The sequence below is a fragment of the Armigeres subalbatus genome, chromosome 2 (genome assembly GCF_024139115.2).
Source record: "Armigeres subalbatus isolate Guangzhou_Male chromosome 2, GZ_Asu_2, whole genome shotgun sequence".
NCBI lineage: Eukaryota > Metazoa > Arthropoda > Insecta > Diptera > Culicidae > Armigeres > Armigeres subalbatus.
The window spans coordinates 205,091,183-205,099,005 of record NC_085140.1 but is presented as its reverse complement, the minus strand read 5'-3'; positions in this window follow the sequence as shown (position 1 = coordinate 205,099,005).

The following is a 7,823-nucleotide window of genomic DNA, read 5'->3' as shown; positions in this document are numbered from 1 at the left end:
ACAGTCCAATTTACTTCACATGATAATTCTTGCCAATAAATCATGCTGCTGCGTTGCAGAGAACCTTCAGAATTCATGTTATTGTGCCATGCGGCATAGCTCGACAATCCACGAAGCGACAGATCAACCTGCATTTGTAGAAATTTGATGTCATGTTCATTAAATTATTACATTTATTACGCGACGCAGAGAATACACTCTTTGAACACTTGCTAATTGAGTCATGTAACTATTGTTCTTATGGGGGAGGGGGGTCGGTTAATATCTTACGCTCCATATAAATAAAAATTCTTTTGTACGAAAAAAGTCTTACATGGGGGGAGGGGGGTCGAAAAACCCAGAAAAAATGCTTACGTAATAAGTGTACGACCCCATAATGGATTTTTTGCAATTCCTTATCATAATACCTGGTTTACAGTTCGTCTTTGAATGATAAAACGGCCTACTTTTCCATACCAATAGAATGGGTGCTTTAATGACCATTATGCAACTCATGACTTAACTTAATGACTTAATGCACTCAGTTGGGTGCTATAATGAAAAACCTACATTGGGGCAGTAGTTACATGACTACATTCAGCTGAATTAGTTTGGGTGAGTGTTTAAATAGTGTACTCTAAGCGTCTCGTAATAAATGAAATAGCTTGTTGGACATAACATCAACATTTTCCAAACGCAATTGCATCCAACGCTTCATAGCTTGATGCTATTTGGAACGATAAGATGGCTTCATGCAATTTGGCACGATAAGATGGAATCTTATTGTTCTCTGCCGCAACCTAATTTATTGGCATGAATGATCATGTGGAGTAAATTTGATTGTACAATTTCGGTATAGATTTATCATATTAAAGCCCGTTTTTCGTCAATGCAAAAAATAGCGTGTGCAACTCGTTGCAAAACTTGATTTTTTCAGCACTCGTAGTATTTATCCAATTTGGCAGCCTCGTTGGATAAACGTACAACTCGTGCTGAAAAAAAATCATCTTTTTGCAACTAGTTGCACAAACTACTATTATGCAACTCATTTGAGTTGCATAATGTTCATTAAAGCATACATTAGGCATTGCCATTGAAAAGTAGACGGTTTTATAACTCAAACACGAACTGTAAACCAGATATTATTGACAGGAATTGCAAAAAAATCTTTACAGTGTCCGGGGGAATATTCATAAGCAGTTCTGAGATTTTCATTTTCATTGAGAGAGGTCACGCGATATTTACATTTCACTCTCTCCCGCTTCCATATAAGAAATAAACAATGAAAGGCCAAATTTTTATTTCATGAAAGCGCATCGAACTATTGTTAGCAAGCTGATTAGGAGCAATATAAACATTTTATCGACTAGGGGCTGTCCACAAACCACGTAGACTGAAATTTCACATTTTCAAACCCCCCTCCTCCCTAGTAGACTTTCGTAGACTTTGCCGAAACCCCTCCCCCACTCCCTTGAAGTCTACGTAGACTTTTCCAAATTTTACAAAATATCATATGTGATTGGACAATCAAAATATAAATCGAATTTAATCCTCTGTCCACTGCTCCTGAAACCAAATCTCCAAGTTAATTAATTTAATTTCTGTTGAATTCGATTCCTCCTAGAGGTGTGCACCACCGCTGCCGACACTTTTGCAACGGTGCCCAACAAACAATTTTAGCTGAATAAGCTAGTTTTCCAGTTGAAGAAAATTATTTTTGGTCTTACAAGCGCTTTACTCACCTCCAATGTTTGTTGGGCGCGCCACTGCTTAAAATCTGTCACGCATCTGACCTATAATTCTCCACGCCGGTTCAAATTTGTAGAAAACCGAAGAATTTTCAGAATTTACGTGAAAATTTAGAATTATTTCCCCAGGTAATTTTAAGTTTATATGGACATTCCGAAATATTTCCCGTAAAATTTTGGAATGGTTTCTTACGTTTTTTAGATTTGGAGCAATTTCCCGAGGATTTAAAAAAACCCTTTAGATATTTCAAAGACTTATCCAAATAATTTGCGGTGAAAATTATAGAGAATTTTCAGTTGAAATTTTGGTAAATTTTTCGGAAAAAAATTTGAATAATCTTTCATGAAAATTACTAAGGGTTTCTTACAAAAATTTCAAATAATTTTTTTTTGCGGAAGCTCAAAGAGCTTTTGGTGGCAAATTTAAATAATTTCTCGTGGAAATTTTCAACAGTATCTCTAGAAATTCTTAAGATTTTCCTTTGATTATTCCGAAGAATTCGCATTAGTACTCCCGAAGCAATTGCCGTAAAATATACGAAGAATTTCCCTTGGATATTTCGAAGAAGAATTTCGCTTATACATCCAAAGAATTCCTCGCGAAAATTCCGAAGAATTTCCGAAATTAAGAAAAAGAAAGAAATGCCCAGAAAATGTCCAGTGAAGGGTTTCCCGAGGAAATTTCGCGGAATTCCCCGTTAAAGTGTGACATAATTTCCCGTGAAAATTCTAAAGAATCACTTGTAGTTTCCAATTTTTTAGTAGAATCTGCAATAAAATCCAAGTGGAAATTTTTGAAATTTTCTCGAATGTTTTATAGAATACTTCGGAGAATTTTCCTGCTCAGCACAGAAGAATTTCCTGGGAATATCCGTATAGTTTCAAGCCGTAGTTTAGCCTATTACTGCAGTGAAATTCATTATATTATTTCGATAAAGTCTTGCAAAATCTGGTAAAATTCTAAAAAACAATCAAACAAGTGAACTTTGCACATATCTGCTTTATAAATTGTTTTCCAAAAAAAATCTCTTAGACTTTTGGTATACCTCCCCGTCCCCCCTCGTAGACTAACATAGACTTTTTCGAAACCCCTCCCTCCCCCTCAAGAGTCTACGTGGTTTACGGACAGCCCCCTAGTCATCGTGATTTGCACAGATTCAGATTTCAAAATAAAGCAACATTCCCATCATCACTGCTTATAATGTGACATCTAACTGGGAACTCGCTACATTTTCATTTAGTCTCTTGAAAATGAAAATGCAACTCTTTTCGCTTTCACGTGACGATCACGAAAACCACCAGTACTGTATCATAAGCAATTTATGGATACATCCAAAACAATTTTGTGGGAAAATTCACGAGTTTATTTCTTGAAAGTTCACGAGAAAAAATTGGGAAGAATTTTCCTTTAAAATATATTTTTTTTAAATTCAGAAGATTTTCCATTGCAAATTTAGAAGAATTTCTCCTACAGACTCAGAAGATTTTTTCCGGAAGAACGAATAATTTTCGGTTCCCCAAAACTAAAACTATGTATAAGAATCAAAAAATGTATTGTTAAACCTGATTCCGGCTCCGTAACGCTTCACGGTAAATGAGCCTTCCAAATAAACGAAAGATAAAAAAAAACGAATAATTTTCCTTAAGCAAAAATTCAAAACAATACCTATTTATTAAAAACTGAAGATTTTCCTTGGGAATTGGATTTTTTTAAATTGGAAATTCCCTCGGAAATTACCCTTGAAGAGTAAGAAAAGTTTCCATTGGAAATTTTGAAGAATTTCTCGAAGAGATTCATAATGATCAGAAGAATTTGCTTTGAGAATTCAAAAACAATTCTCTAGAAAATAAAAATAAAGCTTTCGCAAATTCAAAAGAATTTCCCTTGGAAATTCGAAAAAATATCCCTTGGAAATTCAGAAGATTTTTCGTTGGAATTTCAGATAACTTTCCACTGAAGGTTCAAAAAAATTGGCCTCAGAATTTGAGAAGTCTTCCAAGGAGAATTCAGAATAGATTTTCATTGAAATTGAGAGGTATTATAGAATTTATATACATAAGTACTGCCGCTAACCGCAAGTCGAGCACATCTGTATATGGGCCGCCATATACAGATGTGCTCGACTTGCGGTTAGCGGCAGTGTAGGTATTACAAATAGAGGTGTATTGAATCCAAAAGAATTCCTTAGCTTAGCTTTGACTGACTACACTTATAGTTGCTGCTCCGTGATTGACCAGAATCAGTAAAATTACACAAGTTTCACAAGTTGCAGGTTTCAGTGACATAAATATTCAAATGATCAATAACGGCGCCGGCCACGTCCTTGTAATCAGTTAGGAAGAGGGAAGGACTATTAGTAGGTGATTTTTGCTATTTGAAGACCGTGTTTACCTCTTGCATCTTCACAAAAACCACAGGAAGGATTATCAGTTTGTCGGTAGGCATCGTTGGATCTGTATTCACTCTGATAAGCGAAGCGGTCGAGCCATTTTTTTACACAATGATTTTAAATAATTATGATTCGGCCGCACAAAGAAGAACTAACTAACTACCTGCTTACAGATCAGGAACACGATCAAACGCGTATCAATTGATTTACTTCTCGACCGCACAAAGCACAACGATACCAGATTGGCCGAAGTGTTTATAAACCGAGCAAGAACACTCCTGTGGCATATGCAAACCGTTCAGGATCACGTTTTGGACGACCGAAACGACGCGCAGCAATAGCACACGGTCCTCTAAACATTATTCAATTCACAGCTCAACAAGATTTTGTCCCTAACACCAAATAATGTGTCCCTAATAGATTTTTGCTTGCTGAATCCGAATCTGATTTCAGATTTGTTCTAACACGTCGAGATTTTGAGATATACCTCAATAAATGTCGTAAAATAAATGATTTTGAGCATTTTGGAACAGCCATCGTTAACCCTATAAAAAGAATTACTAGTCAATCAAGGTCCAAAATGGATCACAAACATCTTATCTTTCGAAATGTGGTGCATTTTGAACAAGTTAAACATAAAAAGTGTGATTTATCTACAATTTTAGTAAGTAAAAGTCATTTAAAAATATGTTTTATGCAAGCCACCTCGAAGACTTGTATACAACCCTGGTTATATTCTGTAAACGTTTTTGAGAGGAAAGTAAAAAGAATTCAATATAATAGTTTGTCCAAGCAAAAAAATAATATGTTTTCATTGAAGTAAGTTCTATTCAATGTAAATATGATATTGTATTTCCTGGCGCGATAAATTTTCAATAATTGCTCAAGTGATATGTTGTATTTACTGCCAATTGAAGCTCATGTATTATTTTCATTCGAATAACACTAGTAGGAGAACTGTACGCAGTTCTATACATTTTGATTATTCCTGCTATTTATGATTATTCCAATATTCCTATGATAGAAATTTGTGCGGAAAACTATCAATTAGCAAAATCAATCAACGAATCGATATGTTGCATTCGAACGTTCTTGTGTATGATTGCATACAAGCGACGTTGACGGCTACGCAACAGAAACCGGAAAACGTCAACAACCTACTCGTGCGTGGGGGACTTTTTATTTGATTCGCGTTGAAAATGCTGCGACGCTGCGTGAATGTTACAATAATCCCAATGCAATTTCTTTTATCTATGGTCAGTTTATAGCAGTGAAACGGGAAAAAGTTCACTAGTTTTATCAAGCTTTGTTATGTGCTAGGACGCAAGGTTATGCGCCAGAAAAAAAAACTTGGGCTCCGCTCCACTTCTGTGCTGTTTAACATGTTACAGTTACCCGAGCATATGGTTGGATGATCCGTCAATTATGCACTCTGATATTTTTCTAAAACAACGGCATGAATAAGAAAATTTACAATGAAGCTACAAAATGTTCAAGTTTCAACTTATTTTCCGAGTGCTGGAATGTATTTTATTAGTCAATGTGGCTTGAATGCTCTGGTAGGGGATCCAGTGGAGGATTTGAATTAGTTCAAATTGCAATCCGATCTGTTTCCTTGTTGATAAAATGAAAGGAACTTTCTGGATCATCATGTTCGCACTATATTCTAGCACAACATAATTGCAACATGATAACAGATTACGTGTGGTTATTGGAAGTTGATCGATCAAAAAAAAACAACTAGAAATCGAGCAGAATAACATTTTAGGAGGAGGAGAAATGTTGAGCATGAAATGATAAAAATGGTATTTTATTAAAAGTAGAGTAAAACATATATTTACAAACTTACTAGTATCTCTATACTTCATTCAACATTTTCATATCCCAGTTCCTCTGGCCGCATGTTGTTGAATTTTTGGTGGCTTCTAACTAGGGGTGAGGCGTTTGCATGCAAGTTTTGAAACGGACTTGCATGGAATTTTTTAAAATTTAATTCACTGAACTTAAATTCAAGGAAAACCGAATAGAAAACAATTGTAACGTGCAAATCTGATGGAAATTCAATAGTTCAGATGTGCTTATACCGTTTCGGGTATTGATTGACCTAAAATTATGTTTATATATTTCATGAAAGTCCTTCGAAAAATGCCAATTTCTTCAAATCAGCGGTATTAATCTAGCTATATTTCAAAATTTGGACGTGTTATAGCATATCTGAGGACAAATTCGGATTCAGCGAGCCAAAATCTACTGAAGACACATCAATTGGTTCTGAGGACCCGCAAAAGTTTAAATTTTGTTCCCATGTGTTAACTTTGTTGTCCATCGACGAAAGAAAAAAAATCACAGCTTACATGGCCGGTGAATTCAATTGACTTGCCAAAAGTTAAACATGTTCAACTTTCTTTTCATTCAAGTGAGTTGGATTAAGGTGTTAAGAAGTTCAATTCGCGTTCAATTCAAGCGATTTGTTCAATTCACTTGCGTTGTCTTAGAATTATCTTAGCTTAGAAATCTCTCCTTGCTCAGTGACTGAGTAAAATTATGTTTCCGTCTATTTTTTCCCGTGGAAATTTTACTCAATTTCCGTGGAAATTGTAAGATGACAATACAATTTTATTCAGTCACTGAGTAGATGAAATTTAGAGTGCATCTAGTTTATCACTTCTTTATGCTAATTTCAAATCAGCATGAGTTTATTGGAACGGTGTATATTTGGTAGCCTATTGGTAGGCGGAAGTTTACGGTGCATCATCGTACACACCATTTTTTTTTCACTGGAAACCAGCAAAATTTTGCTGGATTTTGCCGAGCTGTATAACCAGCAATTCATCCAGCAAAATTTATTTTGCTGTTCTTCCAGCAAACATGAAAATCATCAAACTGACAGGTACTTAACTGTATTTTCAGCAATGTCGATAGAGGTTTGCTGAACGGTCAGCAAAACCAAAATCAAAATAATTTGCTGTATTTCCAGCAATTTCATTCCATTACGGAAATATCAAAACAATATATAAATTAAAAAGCCTTAAATTCTTGCAATGATAGACGTGTCAAATTAAATTCTTAAGATCCATCAACAGTATGAGTGATAAAATCGCTATAGATTTTTGCATGACTACCGATAAACATCATGAGAAAGTCTATTCCAAACGAGTAATTGCCGCTGAATGGTCTTCAGACCCTGGGCTAGCTCTTTCGTCATATCTTAATCGTGCTTCCACATTTCTTTGTGCGACTAGCTTCGGGAGGAATATTGTTACGTTATCATGATATCTATAGATTAGGAAGCATCCTGATGTAGCTTATCTTGCACCTGATTTGCATGCATGTGAAATGTAGATGTTTTTTCATTGACATTTTTCTGTCACTGTTGTAAATAATGCGTCGCAGCAACCCGTCTACATTTCCACAAGCCGTTTGCAAAAATGCACTAATGTGTCGCCATGTAGCCTAATACGTGCTAATACCTAAGAAAAAATAATTAACACTTAACTGTTTGATTGTTTCTTCTAGATCATATTTAGTTATCTAATTTCAGCGTCCGAATAATCGACAGCAGTTTTGGATCTTTTTTTTATGTTGCAGAATGCAGTTCACATGCTCACTTGCAGAAATTAAACAAATGTTGAGGAAATGGTGGCTGGTTTTTCTTGCGTTTTCTGTTTTCTCTTGCCCGTGACTTTGACAGTTAACACAATTGCTG